This window comes from Sebastes umbrosus, chromosome 11 (genome assembly GCF_015220745.1).
Source record: "Sebastes umbrosus isolate fSebUmb1 chromosome 11, fSebUmb1.pri, whole genome shotgun sequence".
Taxonomy (NCBI): domain Eukaryota; kingdom Metazoa; phylum Chordata; class Actinopteri; order Perciformes; family Sebastidae; genus Sebastes; species Sebastes umbrosus.
In genome coordinates this window covers 4379099-4400614 of record NC_051279.1, presented here as the reverse complement: position 1 = coordinate 4400614, position 21516 = coordinate 4379099, and the positions used below count along the sequence as shown (strand labels likewise).

At 39.5% G+C, this 21516-nt stretch overlaps 1 protein-coding gene across 3 annotated transcripts in view; it reads right to left on the bottom strand.

Moving 5' to 3' along the window:
- The window catches only part of sv2a (synaptic vesicle glycoprotein 2A), a 67547-nt gene extending 49092 nt beyond the window's left edge, over positions 1-18455 (bottom strand). The window contains exon 1 of one of the 3 annotated variants that reach the window (XM_037785317.1): positions 18234-18455. The gene's annotated coding sequence lies outside the window, so the exon portion shown is untranslated. Of the gene's footprint in view, positions 1-13531; positions 13834-13951; positions 14275-18233 lie in introns of those variants that run through there. The other 2 variants (XM_037785316.1, XM_037785318.1) reach the window with 2 other exon arrangements.
- Positions 18456-21516: the final 3061 nt, after the last annotated feature.

Here is a 21516-nt window from a genome sequence, read left to right as displayed (position 1 = left end):
CCACAACTTTACTGTTTTGGTTGAGTCTCACCGCTCTCATCAACCCACTGGACACTAACTGTCCAGTCAACGTGTCCTCATACAACGGTTCGTATGATATCTTACGAAAAGTTATTCCTCATTTTCGTGCGTTTTCCTACAGATGTCAACTTCCGCCAATCTTTTCAAAACTACTTGGTTAGGTTTAGGAAAAGATTGTGTTTGGGGTTAAAATAACTACAGAAGTACCGAAGTTACGTGACAAATAAATCAACATTGACTTCTGGTTTCAAACACTGCTCACCTGGGCGAAAGTCCGGTGTTTCTTTGACCCACCCATCCACTCCGATCTCCTCCCTACATAGTGTTTGTCGCGCTTTATACTTCCTGGTTCACGTTTACGTGGTTTAAATACACATTGATTTTGTGGGATATATACAGATTACTTTTCGTAGTTATAGCTACGAACGGTGTTTAAGAACAGCCTGGTCCTTCACCAAACCGCAGACTGACACAGTTGACGAATAGCTGGTGAACATAGTGGAGCATTTAGCAGCATAAGATCCAGATATCTCCCTCAAAGGATTTGGTGGAGACCAAAACGGAGATAAAAGAGAGTGTGTATTAAATTCTTTGGGTAGCACAGAAACATAGTCTTGCGATACCAGACAATCGGAGATTTCCACTTACCGAACGTCTGGGGATTTCTGAATGCAAAGTTGTTGCTAGAATGGTGGTGAGAACGGCCGCTAACAAACCTACCTAGTATTTAGAGACTAACTTGTGAGTCTATCAGAACAGGCTGTTCTCATACACCATTCGTAGCTATACCTACAAAAAGTAAGGCACTGTAATTTGTATATATCACAATTCATATGTATTCGTATCCAGGTAATCATGAACAAGTATAAACAGCAACAAACACCGCGTAGGGAGGAGGTCGGGGCGGATGTGTGGGTCAAAAAACTCCAGACTTTCACCCAGGCAACGTACGTATCCCGTGTGAAACCAGAAACGTTAATTTATTTTTTACGTAACTTATGTACTTAAGTTACGCCGCTTCTGTAGTTATATTAACCCAAACCACGATCTTTTCCTAAACCCAACTAAGTAGTTTTGTTGCCTAAACCTAACCAAGTTGCTTCCTGTGAAGACAAAAGTTTATTTCGAAAAGACTGTATGCACACACACATGTTGCTGGACATTTGTAGGAAAATGCACAAAAAATGAGGAGAATCAAAGATATCATACGAACCAAGTAGATGCTCTATGTTTCTCTGTGTCTGCTAGATGTGTAACACATTCACCATTTCAATTTATACAGTTATCATATGTCAACAAGTTACGCTTCCCCCAAGAGGCCACAAATCAATTAACACAGGTTAAAAGCAACACATAGCATCACATTATGACAAACAAGACCTCTAAACTATATTTATATCCACCTCCTGGGTTGCTTTGTGACATGAACTGAAGAAAGACGGCTTCGTGGAACAAAAATGAAAGGCTGCTGTTCTGTTTGTGTAAAAAAAAAAAAAAAAAAAGCCTAAGAGCCATCAGAGTTTTGAGATAGAACATACTGTAACGGGTTAAATAGTGCTGATGAAAAGCCTTTTCAACACAGCAATAGAGAAAAACAAACAAACCCACAGCAACAACCTCCAACAGAGACACAATGGGGATTTGGGGATTGTTCAAACCCACAAAAATGTATTTCTAATCCTAGCGTAGATCTAGAGAGATACCGAATATGTCAGGTTGAATTGAGGGTAAAATAAAAAATAACTAAATAAAATGATGCACAAGATAACCATCATTTTCCCATTTGATAGCACAGTGGAGCCATAACAATAAAGTCTTTATAATAGTGCTTAAGAGGATTTATTTACTGTAATTCAGTAATTAACATTTATCATTACATTTATTTCTACTTCATGCCTCTGAGAAGTGAAACAGCGTCTGAAATGTTTCTGTTACTGCAGCTTCTCAGTGCCTGAGGCACAGTATTTTAGATAGCGTTCGTCTAAAGTTGCATCCAATTAACAGCTCCTTCGTTGGTTGCCAGGATGAGTCATACCTGTCTCCAAATATAACCTCAGTTTTCATCACCGCGCAGATTAACACACCTTCACACATGCACATCAACACACACCTTAATGTATAAGCTACCACGCTCCACCGGGGCTGCAGCTAACAATTATTTTCATTATCAGTTCATCTTTTGGTCAGATAAGAGTTAAAAAATGCATGTTAAAATGTTCCAGTCCAAAATGACATCTTCAAATGTCTTGTTTTGTCTGATTAACAGTCTAAAACCTATATATATATACTGTATATATTCAGTTTACTATCACATATGAAACCAATGAATGTTTTGCTAGAAATAAACGATTAATTCAAATTGTTCTTTTTTCCTTTCTTTCTTCTTCTTATTGATCAACTGATTGATTGTTTCTGCTTTTATCTTCTTCACACAGGAACGAACAATGAAGTACAGATGTGTGGCTGAAATTTAAATGTTTTTCCAATTTTGGTTTCCAATTTTGAGTGATATCATAATACGGCAAATATACGCAAAATCACAATGTATCAAATCGACGTTCAAAATAACGACACGTGGTCTACTTTAATGCATTAAATCAAAGTTAAACACTATGATAAATCACTTAGAATTACAATTTGCTTCGAATTATTAAAATTCAACGACAGATTTTTGTATAAAGATAACAGGAGACAAGTCGATAAATATTAATTATTAGTTGTCACCCAGACTTGCAGCACTCATTCTGCGTCTGTAATGTAGTTTTGGTGTTATTGCTGCAGTCTTTTCTCCACTTTCTGTTCACACATTTACACACCGAGTTAAATCTTGATGCTCATTTTGACGGCACAGACGCTGCAGTTAGCGAGTGTGACAGAGATGAGCATGAGTGATGACAGTCTTTGTCTGTGTGTGTGTGTGTGTGTGTGTGTGCGTGAACATAGATGTGTGTGCCAAAGAGTGAAAAAGAAATGCATGTGTGCAAAGTGAGAGATTAAGGCAGCATGTGTGTGTGTGTGTGAGAGAGAGAGAGAAAGCGGTGGTGATGATTAGGTCAGAGGATTCCTCGGAGCTGCAGATGGCTGGTAATGTCACGCAGCTCTGAATTCATTTCTCTTGACATCTTTGATTTCTCGTCGTGACGCACGCGGTGAGTTTTCTCCTCTTGATAGATTGTCCCCGAGGCTCAGCGGCACAATCCTGATCAAGACGGCATGCTGATAGAGAGAGCACGGACGCTGATGAGTTCACTCCTGAAACGCCACCGTACATAACCGTTTTGACTAAAAACAGATCATCAGCTTTGATATTCAGTATTTTCCTAAAGTACAGGCTGCTCCTCAAATTACAAATTATCTTCAGTCTGTTTTTTTTATTAATTGAATGGGTGTCTGAATGGGAGTTTTCTTTCCAGATTAATTGTGGATTTGCATTTTAGAAAAGTCTTCACATAGTTTCTTATAGGGATGCACCGATACCGATACCAGTATCGGGTATCGGCTCAGATACTGTGCTCATGTACTCGTACTCGCAAAACGTCTCCGATACAACGGCACCGATACCACTTTACAGCAGCGTGACGTTAACCTCTCGTCACCATCTTTCGGGTCCTCACGCTCCACCTCCCCGATGGTGCAGGCGAGACGGGCCGGTGGTGCGCCCAACCCCGCTAGGCCGGATTCCACCTCAGTTGGCATGCGCCGGCCCTCACTGTCATTGAGCCACCCGTGCGTGCGTTAGACTCCTTGGTCCGTGTTCCAAGACAGGTCGGGTGGGTTGCCGACATCGCCAAAGACCCCTGGCACCTTTTACGTGGGCTGCGGCACAACGCGGTTGGGGCACACTGAGGACAGTCCGCCCCGGTCGACAGTCGCACCGGGAGCAGGGAGCCCCGTCACGGTGCGGTGAGGTCCGGGCGGGGAGCGCTGTTAAGCTGCGGCCGCGAGCCACCATTGCCCCGAGCCTTTCCGAGACGACCTAGAGCCGGTCGCGGCGCACCGCCTCGTATGTGGAACTCCCCAGCCTGCCGTGTGTCGTTCACACCCTCCAGCTGGCTGTTAACGAAGGTCTTTTGGCACAGAGAAGTACTCGTATCGGTACTCGGTATTGGCGAATACCCAGATGTAAGTACTTGTACTCGGTCTGAAAAAAAGTGGCATCGGTGCATCCCTAGTTTCTTAGCAAGAAACCAAACACCGCAATCATCCTGGTGAAAGATGATGATGTGGCCGGCGTTTTTTCTGACGTCACTAAAAGTAAAACTCCAGCACTACGGCTACGCCACAACATCAATATGACTCGTGCAATAACCGCCTTACAGTAGTGCCGTCTAACCACTGGCTTCAAGTACAGTTTCATGGGCTTCTTTTTTTTTTGCCAAGTTAATTAGAGACATTTATTCTTCACGGTCGCCACTGGAGGAAAAGTGAAAACATGTCCATCTATATAATTCTTCCTCACAGCCCACTGAGAAGCACAATAAACACCCCTGAAGCACACAGTAATAAAATCTTTGTCTTCATGCCCAAACCACCGGATGGCCACTGATATCTCCGTTGGAGAGTCTTTTCTGCTCCCTTGAGTGCATCAGGAGCGTTGCATTCTGGGTCGGCTCAGCAGAGCCCACGCGTTTGCTCTGTTTGAAGATTTCCCCCCACAAGACTCAGTCAACAAACACCTACGCTCATAATGAAGCACGCTCAGACCACAGGAGGAGATTACATTCAGCCGTATGTTCTTTTCAAATCAGTTTGATAAAGTGGAAAAAGTGAAACGAGACAGCTGATCATACAGGATAGGATAGTGGTTTTCAAAAGGTCTTATCAAATGGGGGTCTGTGGTCTAATTTGTGTCAGTTCAGGTAGTCCTTGACGTGAAAAAGTTTGGGAACCTCTGGGATAGGAGATTAACTCCTACAGTTAATGACACATCATTACTGTAGACTCTTAGTCTTGTTAAAGGGAGAAGTTTCAAGAGAAAACCCAGGAATAATGTCTACTGGGAAGTGTCTTGTCCTGTCTTCCTGCATTAAAAAAGAAATTAATTAATCAGAATATTGATGTATTAAATGTGGAAGGAATTGCTGTACAGTATAATTATTAATTATTATGGCTGTCTATCAAAATATTTAATCGCATGATTGTCTATAGTTAGTTGTGATGAATCACACATTTCCTATCTGTTCAAAATGTATCATCAATTTGGGAGTGGGCAAATAAGCTGCTTTATGCAAATGTATGTATATATTTATTATTGGAAATTAAGTAACAACACTAAACAATGACAAATATTGTCCAGAAACCCTCACAGGTACTGCATTTAGCATAAAACAATATGCTCAAATCATAACATGGCAAACTGCAGCCCAACAGGCAACAACAGCTGTCAGTGTGTCAGTGTGCTGACTTGACTATGACTTGCCCCAAACTGCATGTGATTATCATAAAGTGGGCATGTCTGTAAAGAGGAGACTCGTGGGTACCCATAGAACACATTTACATTCACATATCTTGAGGTCAGAGGTCAAGGGACCTGTTTGAAAATGGCCATGACAGTTTTTCCTCGCCAAAATTTAGCGCAAGTTTGGAGCGTTATTTAACCTCCTCTGTGACAAGCTAGTATGACATGGTTGGTACCGATGGATTCATTAGGTTTTTTCTAGTTTCATATGATGCCAGTATCTTCACTCGCACAACCTAGAAACTGCAAATTGTGTTAATGCATTAAAGAAATTAGTGGCGTTGAAACGAATTTGCAAGAATTTGTATGCAAAAAAAATATTTAAATTCTGAAAAAAATATTTTTGCACCTTGCGGGTCAGAGGAGTCAAAGGTTAAATCAATAATATCCTTTGACACTAATCAAAGTAATATAATCTCTTTGTGTGAGCTGGTTTAGAAAGGCCTCCCATCACTGGTAACGCCATTGGAATGCCCTCTAGAAGCAGGGGGAGGTGGAAAATTTACTATTCTTCTAAACCACAAACACAAACTGGCTTTTACTCATCCTCCTGACCCAAGGCCTCTTGTGGTAATTCTGAATTTCACTCATAAACCAGCATTTCTCATCCGTCCTCATCCGTCATCTTTCAGCCGGTCTGAGCTTCAGGGAGTTCTCCTGAGGCCTTGTGAAGGATCAATTATTCATGTCTTGTTTTCCGGCCACAAGGACAGAAGTGCCCGAGTGGTCTCGCCCCCCAGCAGTGATGAATGGGTGTGATAAAGTAAACTCTTCTCACAGCAGCCTCGGCCCAGCTCCCGCTCATCCACACCAACCACAGTGCGCCATCTGCACAGAGTCACATGGGAAGTGACAGCTTTACTCAGCTGCACCATGTTCCTGCATGGCTGCAGGCCCATCCAGGCTGAGGAGATAACAGCAGCCTGAGAGGAGGGTGTGATGGTTGGTTGTTAGGCTCACTGGGTCGTAGCTCCTCCCCGGCTGAACTGTCCCCTTTGGGAGAATCTGCAGCCTAACATGACTCACGTCATTGTTCCCCCGCTCGGGCTCTGAGCGTGCACCGTCACCCTGGTGGCACCAAGGCGGCTAGCAACACCATGTCAAGCACAGTGACGTCAGCGCTCTGCATCCATTTTGGCTTTGCTCGCTGCAAAATGGACTGAAGAGGAGTCAGACTGAGGGCAGCTGAGAGGTGCAGCTCCAAACCGGCAGCACGGCACATACAAACTGTTGTGAACAATACAGCTGTGTGAGTTTCTCACAGCACGTACCTGCAGCTCACATTAGTGTCACTTCATAATGTTTAGTTCATTAGCATTCACCACTTGTGTCTCTACAAGTTAATGGTGCTGTGAGCGGCAGTCAAAATGTCTTTCTTCAACTGAGGGTGTGTTTGTTAGAAATAAGGGCTGTCAAAGTTAACGCGATAATAACGCGTTAACGCAAATTTGTTTTAATGCCACTAATTTCTTTAATGCATTAACACAACTAGCAATTTTTAAATTGTAGGGGGCTCAGTTTTAAAGCTAGAGTGAAGATACTGGCATCATATGAAACTAGAAAACCTAAAGAATCCATCCAATCCACGCTCCAAATTTACGCTACATTTTGGCGAGGAAAAACTGGCATGGCCATTTTCAAAGGGGTCCCTTGACCTCTGATCTCCAGATCAGTGAATGAAAATGGGTTCTATGGGTACCCACGAGTCTCCCCTTTACAGACATGCCCACTTTATGATAATCACATGCAGTTTGGGGCAAGTCATAGTCAAGTCAGCACACTGACACACTGACAGCTGTTGTTGGGCTGCAGTTTGCCCTGTTAGGATTTGAGCATATCTTTATACTAAATACAGTACCTGTGAGGGTTTCTGGACAATATCTGTCATTGTTTTGTGTTGTTAATTGATTTCCAATAATAAATATATACATACATTTATTATTATTTATTCATGGTGCCAGAAAAACAGCCGTGTTTTCAGCTTTGTGACGATGCATTTTCCAGCTGATCCAAGAGAAAATACATTATTTAGCTTAAACATTTAATCACTTAGTTTATCACAAACATTCAAAATCATATTGTATCTGGAGTTACATGGTTTTCACTGGACAGGAAGGGTACAGTATGAAACAATTGTAATCTGAAAAGTAACTAAAGCTATCAGATTAATGTAGTATCTCAAAGTTGTACTAAAGTCCAGTAACGTGAGTAAATGTCTTCGTTACATTGCACCACTTCAAATTACAAATATGAAGGTAACTGAATAGAAAACGATGAAAATGTGACAAATTAATAGTGAAAATAAGAAAAAGATGGGATGCTAAAATCAGATCAAACACGCTCTTGTATTAGTGAATTATACTGCGAGACAACACCACTACTTCTGAGGAGAAGGTGAATCCTTCCTAGACATCAAACAATATGTAGGCCAAACTCTCTCTGCAGATATCACCTCCGCTGCAGCTCCTCTCTCTCACTGAACACGAAGTGGGATGTGTTTTTTTACGGTTGTTTGAGTTACATTGTTGCCACAACAAGCTTTGCTCTTGCTTCCCTTTGCATCAAATCTATTTGTGATTCTGCTGGAGCTGTGGCGTGTGTCAGTTCAAACTACCGAACACTAAAGTAGTGGAGGAGAGAAGAGACGCTGCTTCAGGGTGTAACATTTCTATTAGTAGAGACGGAATATAATATTCATAACTATGTTTTCATTTAATCACCTGAACTAAGAATCGTTGTGTTTCTGTTAGCTTAGAATGAGCCTTTCATATCTACATAGGGAGCGGGTCCTCTTCACGGAGTCCACCATGTTGCAACGCCATGTTTCTACTGTAGCCCAGAACGGACAAACCAAACACTGACTCTAGAGAGAGACATTAGCGTTTTTATGTCACCTGAAGGTCACCGTAGTTCTCCGACACGTTTGTGAAACTGTGATAACGTGAGCCGCAGAGTGCAAAATTGTGGTATCGCCAGCCGCAGTCTGACTTCCGTTGCTCCTAAAGTAGTGTTGTTATGGTGAGGATGGTCTCTGAGAGAGGTGAATGGCGTTACCACGGTTTTGCACTCAGAGGCTCACGTTACCTCAATCTTGGAAAGGGAGGAGTGAGCGAAGGGGTAATCAGTCGGTTGCAATCTGCAACCACACAACTAGACGCGGCCAAATCCTACACACTGTACCTTTAATAATCCGCTAGAAGGTTGCTTGAGAGGATTTTGTGATTAGGTACAAATTACAGAGAAATTAGAGACAGAGCACATATTAAAGGAATAGTGCGACATTTTTCGTATTATGCTTATTTGCTTTCTTGCCATGTGTTCTGTGTTGAGTATGGATCTAGATCCAGGATGCAATTATCTTAGCCTAGCATAAAGACTGGGATGTAGACCCAGCTGGAGAATGGTCTTCTCATATAACTCTCAGCAAGAAAGTGAATAATTACATTTATCAAATATATCAAACTATTTCTTTAAGTACCTAATATTATATGAATAGCTGATAGAGATCCATTTAAACTCAAGTTAATAATTAATTTCTTTGGAAACCTTACTCTCCATATTTGCCTTATTGAACACTTTCCCTTAATTTACAACTAAAGATTGAACAGAAAGATTTACATTTCTGTCTGTTCAGCTAATTATCTAAATTATTCTGGAAAAAGAAGGTCCTGCTACCAATCAGTTGGAATTAATCAGAGGTTTACCAGTTGAACACAAGTCTCTATTTGCCCAATTAGCACCAAATGACATAGCCTTTACCAGAAACCTTCCAAGGAAATCATAGTTACATATAAACTCTTTTCTATGAAATTAATCTATTAGGAAAAATTTGGGACTTTTAAAATATATCTTTATAATCCCTGATGTTATGATGAATTTTTTACATAACTACTGTAATAATAATAATAATAATAATAAATTCAACTTATATAGCGCTTTTCAAGGACTCAAAGACACTTTACTGTAGAAACATAAATATGCAATCAAGCAAAAAGACAGGGCCAATGAACCATATGCATTTGTTTAAAAGCCGAGGACACCTCGTCTGAAACGAATGCACTGTCAGTCGTTAATGGAGAGTTATGTGCTTGACACTAATCGCTGCTTCGACCGACCCATCTGGAGACGAAGGAGAAGCCCATCGATTACCTCTCAGCCTCACGGTAAATCTTTCAGCAGCGTTTCAGCGGCAGCATCACGAGCCAAAAACAGATCTGTCTGGATAAAACCATGCAGCACAAATGAACCAGCGTTTCCTTGAAGCACTGGTCTAAATGTTGAAACAGCTGTGCTAATTGCTGATCTTAACAACACCTGGATGGGGGTAGTCGAGGAGGATATCTGTGCTCTACTGCACCGCAACCTGTGGGGTTTTTATGCTAATATATCCGGCTCCACCGCTCCCAGCTGCAGGGAGAGGCGAGTTGTAACTCGTGACAGGGCTAATCTCTGCGGACGGACCGGAGCACGGCCCAATCAGCAGGGGTAGCGGGCAGAAAATGAGAACACCAAACAGAGCAGCTCCCTTAGCTCCTCCTGGTTTCAACAGTGTTAAACTGTGTGAACAACGTCGACCTCACCTGCAACACTGAGAAGTCAAGTCACTCTGCTTCTGTTGTGCTGAGTGATGCTGAGTGATGCCGAGTGATGCTGAGTGATGCCTCGGGGCATAGAAAACTCTTAATCAAACAAATTCAACATGCTGTTAACTCTTTTCAATCATTAGCCACAAACTGTAGAACAGCATGGACACACTGTCAGTGGCATCACTCACTATGATGACGAGTATATGCCATTAATATTTCCCACAGTTCAATGTGACGTAGTTAGACAGCTTGTTATATTCTACCAACAGTCCACAACCCAAGGATGTTCCCTTTACTATCATATATGATAGGGCTGTGCAATTGATCAAATTTCAATTTCAATTATGAAAACAAGATAATCAATGTAAAATGATTATAGTACCGCATTCTGTTTCACTGCCCCTCGCTGGCGTATTTTCTCCGTGGTGGTGTGTTTATGATTGAATTGTTCACTATAGAGCACAGTTCTTCATAGATCTAGCCTCTTAATTTTGCTCTCAAAGTACACCAGATTGATGCATTTAACTTTCAAATATAGATACTAGGGCTGTAAAAGTTAACACGATATTAACACGTTTACGCAAATTTGTTTTAACGCCACTAATTTCTTTAACGCATTAACGTAACTTTCAATTTTTAAGGTTGTAGCAGCTCATTTTTAAAGCAAAGGTGTCCCTTAACCTCTGACCTCCAGATAATGTGAATGTAAATGGGTTCTATGGGTACCCACGAGTCTCCCCTTTACAGACATGCCCACTTTATGATAATCACATGCAGTTTGGGGCAAGTCATAGTCAAGTCAGCACACTGACACACTGACAGCTGTTGTTGGGCTGCTGTTTGCCATGTTATGATTTGAACGTATTTTTTATGCTAAATGCAGTACCTGTGAGGGTTTCTGGGCAATATCTGTCATTGTTTTGTGTTATTAAGTGATTTCCAGTAATACATATATACATACGTTGATAAGAGTATTAAATACTTGACAAATCTCCCCTTTTAGGTACATTTTAAACAGATAAAAAATGTGTGATTAATTTGCGATTAAAAACTGGGGACACTCATGCGATTAATCACGATTAAATATTTTAATCGATTGACAGCCCTAATAGATACATTTTCTTTCTATATGCACAATGTTACCAAAGTCAATGAGTAATCATGTTAAATAATCGGGATCTCAATATTTTGGCCATAGCTGAGCAGCCCTATTATATGAGAAAGAAAACCAAAGTGGAACCAGCATTTCTGTTTGAAAATGACAAACGATTGATAAAATTCTCAAAATATTTGCTGGTTATTTTTCTGCTAATCACTTAATAATCGACTTATTGTTGCAGCTCTAAAAGGGAAGTTGTGAAGCTTGGATTTGTGTTTTACCAGTGCAGCAATCTTTATCAGTTACTGCACCACTGCAACGTTGGAGCAAACATATCTAACAATAGTCACAGCCTCTTTCGCTGAAAGTTAAGGGGCAGCTTATAGGATTCATATTGAAAACTTCTAGGCAATGATTTGCGATATTAACAAGGTCTAGGGTTCATATCCCACGGCCTGCTTGGGCCTTTCTACGTGGGTATGTTCTCCTCCTGCACCCAACCTGCATGTCCAACAGCTCCAGCTCAGCACGACAATGTACAAGTGCAGAAAATGGATTGAAGGATGGTTTGCATAATCAACACTGAATTTACCACGACACAAAAGCAGAAAATGTCATCTTCCTGGAGAATGGATGGTTGCATCAGAAGTCTATAATCAAGATCCAGTCACAATCAAAAAAAGAAAAACAAAACTGTCATCAGGATGCGTTTGATTGCGGTGAACTCCTTTAAAAGGGACTGTTTGTAACATTTTACACGTATAGATCTACCGGGTCGGTTTCCCATGCGCGCTCGCATATGTGCGCTCGTGTGTGGCCGGAGTCTCTGCTCCTCTGCCTGCTTGCCTTCACTCACACACACCGCACGCATTCTCGCTGTCTCGCTCCACCTCCACATGTGCATGCGCGCACACTACACACTGCAGAAGAGTTAGTTTAGCTCTGAGAATATCTAGTGAATGTACAGTGGTCCTTTGTGCAGAAATAACTGCTGCAGCTCCTCCAGACCAACAGAGGTTTCCCGTGTCTTGTGAAGTGACGGGGCTCCGCAGCGAGAAACGTTATCGTCTACGACCGGGTGCCGGTGTCGCCCCTGTTTGCTCCGGCCGCGGTCGGGAGGCTGAGGCAGGAAAAGCCAACACTAGGATCAGCATTGATTCATGGAGAGACCTCCGTCTGGTCAGCTAACATTACCGCCAAGCAGCTGAATTATAGAGTGATATTGTGGTTTTAGCTGACGTGTGTCGCCTCACTGTTTTGAGCGATGCTCGTTCATGTCTATGTAGAGCGAGCACAAGCGCGAGCCCGACGCTGACTTTCGTTGACTTAACGACCACAGTTGTCGCTGTTAGCAAGCATTTCTGATTCTTACAAACAGTCCCTTTAAAGAGGAGCTGTTATACTGAAGGTAAAGATGTAACCAGTGCTCTTGTTGCAGCCTGATACTAGTGGCTAATTGAGAGGCTGACAGCGTGTCAGGCTTTGAATCACAAACCATAAAGCATCTATTTTTTTTTTTTTAAAGAGAAGAGGACTGAGTCCTGCAGGTCTGCTGCTCCCCTCACTGCCACCCCTCATGTGGGTTGATGCATAAATAGCTCAGACAAGCCTGAGCTGCCATCATGGCTGCCACACAGGGACAAGACATCAGCCATGCCAATTTGTAAAACGCATCACCCTCTAAAACACAGAATAGACATAGAATAAATCCATCAACAGCTTCTTCCTCTCTTCCTCCTCATTCCTCTTTCAAACAATCAGAATCAGAATGGTGTTTATTGCCAGGTGTAAGAGATATACACTAGGAATTTGCTTTGGTTTTGTTGGTGCAAGTTAAACAGTATAATAAAAAAGAATAGATAAAAACGTTAGAATAAAATAAGAATAAAAAATTGAATTTTCTACCAATACAAAATAAGCTATAAACAACAAGAGTCCCATTATCAAAACGACGTCCCTCTCTGGGCAAAGTCGTTTCAGCACCACTGACCACCGCAAAGCAAAATAGCATGCACAGAGCAAAAAAATATTGCTCATCATGTTTTTCCTCCATCACATTCTCCCTGCTGGGTTTCTACAAGGTCATGTTGGCGCACGACGCAGGAGAGGTTCACCCAGCTTCACATGCACTTTCCCCAAAGCTTTACCTCATATTGTACGAATGAAATGGAACAGAAGCATCAGCAGGACAACTTTTCTTTATAATCTAACAGTGTAGAGATGTTTGACTGTGCGATGAAGAGAGGAGGCGATGGAGAGGTGGCCAAGGGCATCGGTGCCAAAACCACCGACAATTAGACAAAACTGGATCGATGATGGGAAGCTGGACATAATGTGCCTTTTAATGGCATTAAAACAACCTCCTACCCTTCCTCCTCCTCCTCCTCTTCCTCAGTCGACCCTCAGCGCTGCATGGATGGATGATGATGAAGATAATCGCTCTTTACGCACAAGACCTCCCAGCAAGAACAAGAACCAAGGGCGCGTTTCGCAAAAAAAAATCTTCTAATCTCGGTCTGAATGCAACATTTCAAAACGAACATTTTGCATTTTCTCATCCATGAATCGATTTATTCCTTGCTTGCCTTGCAGGTGCACGTTTAGGGGTCATCGCATGGCCTTTAAACTCCTTATTATAGTGAGAAATAAATGTCGAGTTGTTGCAGAAACACATGCAAATGATCCGGTTGTCCTGCACCTGCATGCACGACGGGGAAATTAAGGGAATTAACGCGTTTAAAGGAGGATTAAATGCACATTGCAAAGGAGGATTATTCGTTTTCTTACCTTGTTGGTGGGAAGGTCAGAGCGTTTTTTAGGGTGATTCGCTTTTTTTTTTTTTCGTGCAGGGAGTCACCAAGAGTACCTGAAGCAAGAAGGTCCTGTGTGTCCCTGTGATGAGCACTGACGTAGCAGCAGAGCTCTGCAGCCTCCTCCCACCTCCTCCCACTTCACTTACTACACAACATCCCTCTTGGATGGAGACACCGCCCCCTCCTCCTCCTCCTCTTCATCCTCCTCCTCCTCCAGCAGACACCATCCTCTCAGAAACAAGAGGGGGGTTTGCTGGTTTTGCATGAAACCTTAAACAAAATATATTTTTTCTCCTGAGTGATTCAGTCACAGGTGAATCTGAATATCACAAGGTCAAACTGTATGTGGGAGTCACAGAACCAGCCAGGTATAAGGAATAAAACGCGCTCTCCTCGCTCCTGCTCAGTGTTTCTCTATCTGTCAGTTATAGACTTGTCATTGGCTCCATATGCACCAAATGGAGGGTGCAATGAACTGTGCAAGACGAGCCTCTCCCTGCACGTGCTTGGACGCGTGCCTATAATTGGCCATGTTTAAAATCACAAGGATGCCCCCCCAGTGGAAAACCACTAAAATCCTTTTTATTTTCTACGTATCTACGTAACACAAATAGCAGAATTTACAGTGATACTGAAACCAGGAGATACTAATAACACATGAGCCTATAGGTCAGCAATAAAGAGAATAACTACACAATCAAAACTTGAAATTACATCAGTGAAGCAGCTAAAACGGCTCAAACTGTGTGCCGTTGTGGTGTTCCTTCTAACACATTTGTTTTATTTGTATTTTTAGATTATTAATATTAGGCATGCACTGATACTGGATCAGATATCGGGCCGATACTGACTCAAATAGCTGGATCGGATATCGGTGACAACGGGCCCGATCTATTCAATTCAGTTCTATGTTTATAAACTATACACATTATATACTGGAATTTTAATTCCTGTTTAAATTTTAACCAATTTGAAGCTGAATTAAAAAGGTTTACACTTGAATTGTAACTCCTGTTATCTTAAATGTTTTTGTACAATTTATTATTTTTGTAATAAACTAGAATGGCACTCGGAGAGCGCAGACTTCCGCCAAGGTGCCCGACTTTAAAAACAGCTCACAGCTCACAGCTAGCGGTACAGTGAGGTGGCCGGCTTATTATTATTAACGCGGTGTGTTTCCGTGTAACTTATCAGCGGATGCCTCTCTCATTCAGCAGCCTTGTTATGTCTGTATAACGTTACACTACGTATTATGTTTTTTGATACTGTATCGATTCTCAAAAAAACTATAGATTTAATTTAATAGTTTAAATGCAAAGATGAATTCAGTCAATACTTTATTTCATTTGCAAAGAGATGTGTCCCTCTGAGTGTATGTGTCCTCTCAGTGTACAGTATGTGTCCTCTCAAAGTAGAGCTATGATGCTGGATATAACAGGAACTGTGATGAGTGAAAATGCAGATCCCACTATTCTGATTGCATAAAAAAGTTAACTTTTTTACTCAGATTTCATGCATATAGTGGGGTGTTCTTTATACTATGACTGTTTTCCTAAAATGAGTTTAAAATAATCAAAATATATCACTTTACTTACTGTATATATCGCAATATATTGAATCGTAACCCCTGTATCATGATACGTATCGTATTGCCAGATTCTTGCCAATACACAGCCCTAGTCGTCATGTGACATGTCCCACCGTAGGACAGAGAACCTGTTGGTAATGTGACAGAGCAGATGAACACAGCTGCACACGTTTCCCTGCAGCAGCCGCCAGCTGGCCTGGCTGAAGTCCTGACACACCATATTATCATCCCCACAGACCAGAATATACCTCCAGAAACAGGCTGCAGCTCTCACACAGCGCTGTGTGTGTCTGCAGCTGTCCACTCTTAATTGTTTTTTAATTGTGTCCTCTTTACCTGCTTCAACAAAAAAGCAAGGTCGCGCCTAGTTGACACACAATTTAATTTCCCAGACAGGATCAAATTTCCTGAACACAATGACGCAGGCAGCCAGAGCCGGTTTAATGATGTGCCTCCGACAGCCCTTATCTGCAGCTGTAAATGTAATGTAATGAATCACAGCAGCAAACAGACGCTTAAATGTGAAACTTCACACGTGTTTAGCAGCTCAATTAAGTCCATATAACTGACCTTGTGTCCATTATTTTAATCTCCCAGTATTCACCATGCTGCAATGTGACTCATTAATCTCCATGAAGCGTTTAATGTCAGAACAACCTCTGACAAACAGTAATATTCTTATTCCTGTGGGGGGTTTGTAGAATAAACTGTGTTGGCGAATGTTTATGAAAACCAACAGTCAAAGTTGGCATTGTTTTTTCCTTTAATGGTATAAATATACATCTTGTCATTAAGAGAGAAAATGATGAATGATAAAATAGTTTGTTTTTATGGCGAATACTTGTCTCCATCTGGTGGTTCCTTCAGATAATGCTTACAGTAAAGACGTCAAACATTCAGTCCTCCTGAAGAGAAACTGCTTCTCAGTTCTGCAGATTTAAAGACCAGCAAAAACTGTAATACCGCTCTCTCTAAGTTCCACAGTTGTCATATTTTAAAAATCATATTATAAACAAAAGGTAAAAATCAAACCGCTCTAACTCTGAACTGATGGGAACAATGAGGACAAACTCTCCTTCAATCCATCTTCACTTAAATATTCTCAATACTGTGTATATGTATTATTAATCATATTCAGATCTTCCTGCTGCCAACAGTAAATGTGATATAATAATATAATATATATAATAACATGATTGCACAATGCAGGCAAAGAGGCTCATTAAATCAAATTAACTCACTATACGGAACAATGAATGCATATAGAAACACTAAAGCTGTATCACTAGACCCCATAAAATCAATATATTTAAGTAAAAAGAGGATATGTAAGATAAAATAGAAAATAATTAAATAAATAAAAGGGCCAATAACCATATTGATAACTTAACCAATATGGTTATTGGCCCCTTTTATTTATTTAATTATTTTATAGAAATAAGTTATAGAAATAAGTACTTGATACTTTTCAGTTAAATAATAAACACTTGTTTTATTCCAACAGGAGCAGTAAAGAATGCTTAGAACAACACAACAGTATAACATGAACTCAGTGATGGAAAGTAACTAAGTACATTTACTCAAGTACTGTACTTAAGTACAATTTTGAGGTACTTGTACTTTACTTGAGTATTTCTATGTTCTGATTTCCACTTCTACTCCACTACATCTCAGAGGGAAATATTGTACTTTTTACTCCACTACATTGATTTAATCATTTTACAGATTCAGATTATTAATACAAAATATAATCAACGAATAAATGATGTATTATTATAGATTAAACTACCCAGCCATATATAATAATAAATTATGTATTATTATAGATTAAACTACCTGCAGTATATAATAATAAATGATGTATTATTATAGATTAAACTACCTGCAGTATATAATAATAAATGATGTATTATTATAGATTAAACTACCTGCAGTATATAATAATAAATGATGTATTATTATAGATTAAACTACCTGCAGTATATAATAATAAATGATGTATTATTATAGATTAAACTACCTGCAGTATATAATAATAAATGATGTATTATTATAGATTAAACTACCTGCAGTATATAATAATAAATGATGTATTATTATAGATTAAACTACCTGCAGTATATAATAATAAATGATGTATTATTATAGATTAAACTACCTGCAGTATATAATAATAAATGATGTATTATTATAGATTAAACTACCTGCAGTATATAATAATAAATGATGTATTATTATAGATTAAACTACCTGCAGTATATAATAATAAATGATGTATTATTATAGATTAAACTACCAGCCGTATATAATAATAAATGATGTATTATTATAGATTAAACTACCTTCAGTATATAATAATAAATTATGTATTATTAGAGATTAAACTACCCAGCAGTATATAAAGTCATTAAAATGAACTCCACCTAAACCAGCTGCAACATTAAAGTGATGAACACATTAATGCATCAATAAGTATAATCCAATAATATACATTATTCTGCATAATGTGTACTTTGTTTGGTACTTTAAAGCTGAAGTAGGCGAGATTGGAGCAAATATGATTAAAAAAAAGTTATTTTTATAAAACGGTCGCTATAGACAGTAATATCCTGACAGTAATATCCTGACAGTAGAACTACAGAGAAATAAAACAGGTGTTTTGTTTTACCTTTAACTTGATCTGGTCTGATTGTTTTGTCTCAAGGAGAAGTCTCGTATGACATTAATCTGGCTCAAACACAGACAGCCATTGACTTCCTCCACACTGTCTAAACTATCTAAATATTCAGCCATGACATTGGAAATCTTTTAGACAACACTAAGCTACACTTTCTGTACTCCAACACAACAAACTAGCATCTGCATTTCCACCATGTGTCTTCTGGCAACAGGTAACATCGCGAGATTTCAGAACGAGACTTCCCCTTGAGCGAAACAAGCACCTTAATTGGACGTTAATTGTTGTATCCAATTAGTCAATTAGACACAAATACAGCTCAATTAAGTCCATATAACTGACCTTGTGTCCATTATTTTAATCTCCCAGTATTCACCGTGCTGCAATGTGGCTCATTAATCTCCATGAAGTGTTTAATGTCAGAACAACCTCTGACATACATTATTCTTATTCCTATGGGGGGTTTGTAGAATAAACTGTGTTGGTGAATGTTTATGATAACCAACAGTCACAGTTTGTATTGTTTTTTTCCTTTAGTGGTATAAATAAACTTCTTGTCATTAAGGGAGAAAATGATGAATAATAAAATGTTTGTAGTTTGTTTTTAGGGCAAATATTTGTCGCCAACTGATGGTTCCTTCAGGTAATATAATAACATTCAGTTCTCCTTGAGCGAAACAAGCACCTTTATTGGACGTAAATTGTTGTCCCCTATTAGTCAGTTAGACACAAAAACATGGGGTAATATAGTCCAGTTGCTTTAACTTTTTATTTCTCAACCTCATCAGTAAACTATTTTAGAGTATTTTGAGGCCTCCTGCTCATTTTTGAGCTCCATGTGTCTCAATTCAATTCAATTCAATATGCTTTATTGCAATATTGCAAAAGCGTCCATTCAATAATAATAACAATAATAAAGAACAAAATAAAAACAAAAACATATATACAGTATATACACATATATACAATTCATTAAGCAAATTACAATATATAGATATTTTAAAAGAACATTGAAATGGTAGGAAACAATAGAGAAATAATTTATGTTTGTTGTGTCAATAAAACAAATAAAAAACAATTAACAACAATATATTGCAATATGAAATATCAAATGTATATATATACATTTGATATTTCATATTGCTTTTTATATATATATATATATATATATATATATACAAATAAAAAAATAAAACATGAAGTAGAGGAGTAAATAAAAGACAGTGTTATGTGTTGTGTTTGTCTCTTAGGCTGTGACATGCACTGACAGATCCTACAGCTTCTATGTTGATGACACTATTTTCTCCAAGAAGATTTTAGTTTTGGTCAGAGAGGGAATTTACATCTAATTTCTCTGTTTGATGCAGATGAAAGAGCTCAGCTGCGCCTCTCTGCGTCCACTCTGTGCTGCTGCTGCTGCTGCTGCTGAGGAAGAGGAGGAGGAAGAGGAGGAGGAAGAAGAGGAGGAGAGGCACGACAGGAGGAAGCAGCGACTCAAACACTCACAGCAATCCAACGAGAGAAGCGCTTTGTTTACCTCCATTCAAATGCCTCTGGATGATGATGATGATGATGATGGCACATCCTTTCCATTCGCATATTTAAACCCATAGATAGAGTGGGAGGAGGAGGAGGAGGAGGAGGAGGAGGAGGTGATGCTGCAGAATCCTTTTTTTTTGTTGTTGTTTTCCTGAATTTAAAGAGACTCAGTGTCTGTGGTGTTTTCTGATAAAACAAAATAAAATATGAGGCTCTCCAGAAAGCAGGTCGATGAGATTTGGATGTTACCATGATTGGAGCCGGCATGGATCTGCTGTGGAGGATCCTGGCAGCTCTCCGGTTCGACTGCTTTAAAGACTCATCGTCGTCAAAGTGAGTGGAGATTTATTTCACCAGATTTAACCTGAAATATTCCCAATATTCCTATAATATTCCTGTGTGTGTATCTGTGGCCATCAGTGATGACTTTAACCTGTTTTCCAATCTCATGTGTTTATTTTTCTCTCATATTTGCTTGTATATTTAAAAAAAAAAATCTAAATCACCTCTTGGACATTGATTATTTCCCAATATTCCCTAGAATATTCCTATAATATTCCTGTGTGTGTGTCTGTGGCCATCAGTGATGACTTTAACCTGTTTTCCAATCTGAATCTGTTTATTTTTCTCTCATAATTTGCTTGTATATTTAAAAAAATAAAAAACAAATCAGCACTCTGGATGATGATAATCCTTAATTGTGTAATCATCACTGCTCAGTCACTATGAGGAACAGATTTGATGTGTGAAAAAAGATTTAAATGTCAGACCAGGCTGTGACATATCAGGCAGAAAATAGATTTTTTTTTTAAAGAGGAAATATCGTCCTTCACTTCACAGTTGTTATGACAACAGGTTTTCTGAGTCATTATTTCATTTTATCCAGATTTGCATCAACTGAAGGTTACACAACTTAAAAAAAAAACAAAAACAGTGATTTCTGAGATCCTATAAAGCCATTTATAATGTGTCAAGTCCAGGAATATTAACATCAGAAGAAGTGCCATCTACTTGGTTTCGATTTAAGAACATGTCTAATTAGGCTCCAGACAACATGAGGTTAATTTGCCATAATTATAGGCATCCACTGCACCTATTAATGAGCTAATATAGTAACAGACTGTACCTGCAGTGTCATTGTCAGCAGACACACCTCCGCAGTTTAAATTCAGGAAACGCCACCCTGACTGGCTGAGATCACTTCTTGTTTTACCAGTTATTTATTCCCTGGAACAAATCTGTACACCAACATGAAATCTGTTTTTAGTGTGCATGCACTGGAAAAAGCCTGATCCCAGCTTGTTCCCATGTGTCTCGAGCAAAACATCATGTTTCTAAGAAGGTTTGGTTAAGAGTGTCAGGGGATGATTGGCTTCTAGTTTGATCATTGATTAATCATTTTTCAAACAGAAATGTCAAACATTTTCTTGTTCTGTGTGAGGATGTGCTGCTTCTCTGTTTTATATCACTGTCAATTGAATATATTTGGACAAAACAGGACATCTGAAGACGTCAGCTTGGACTTTGATGCACACTTGTCACTCTTTTCTGGAATTTTACAGACCAAACGATGACTCAGTTAATCAGGAAAATAACTGGCAGGTTAATCAATAATGGAAATAGCATCAGTTGCAGCCCCAGTTTGGCTCGTTTGCTTTCAAGAAAATCTGCTTTAAAGAAGAGCAGCATGGAATGAAGTGATACTATAAAACGATTAGTCAATTAATTAATGTGT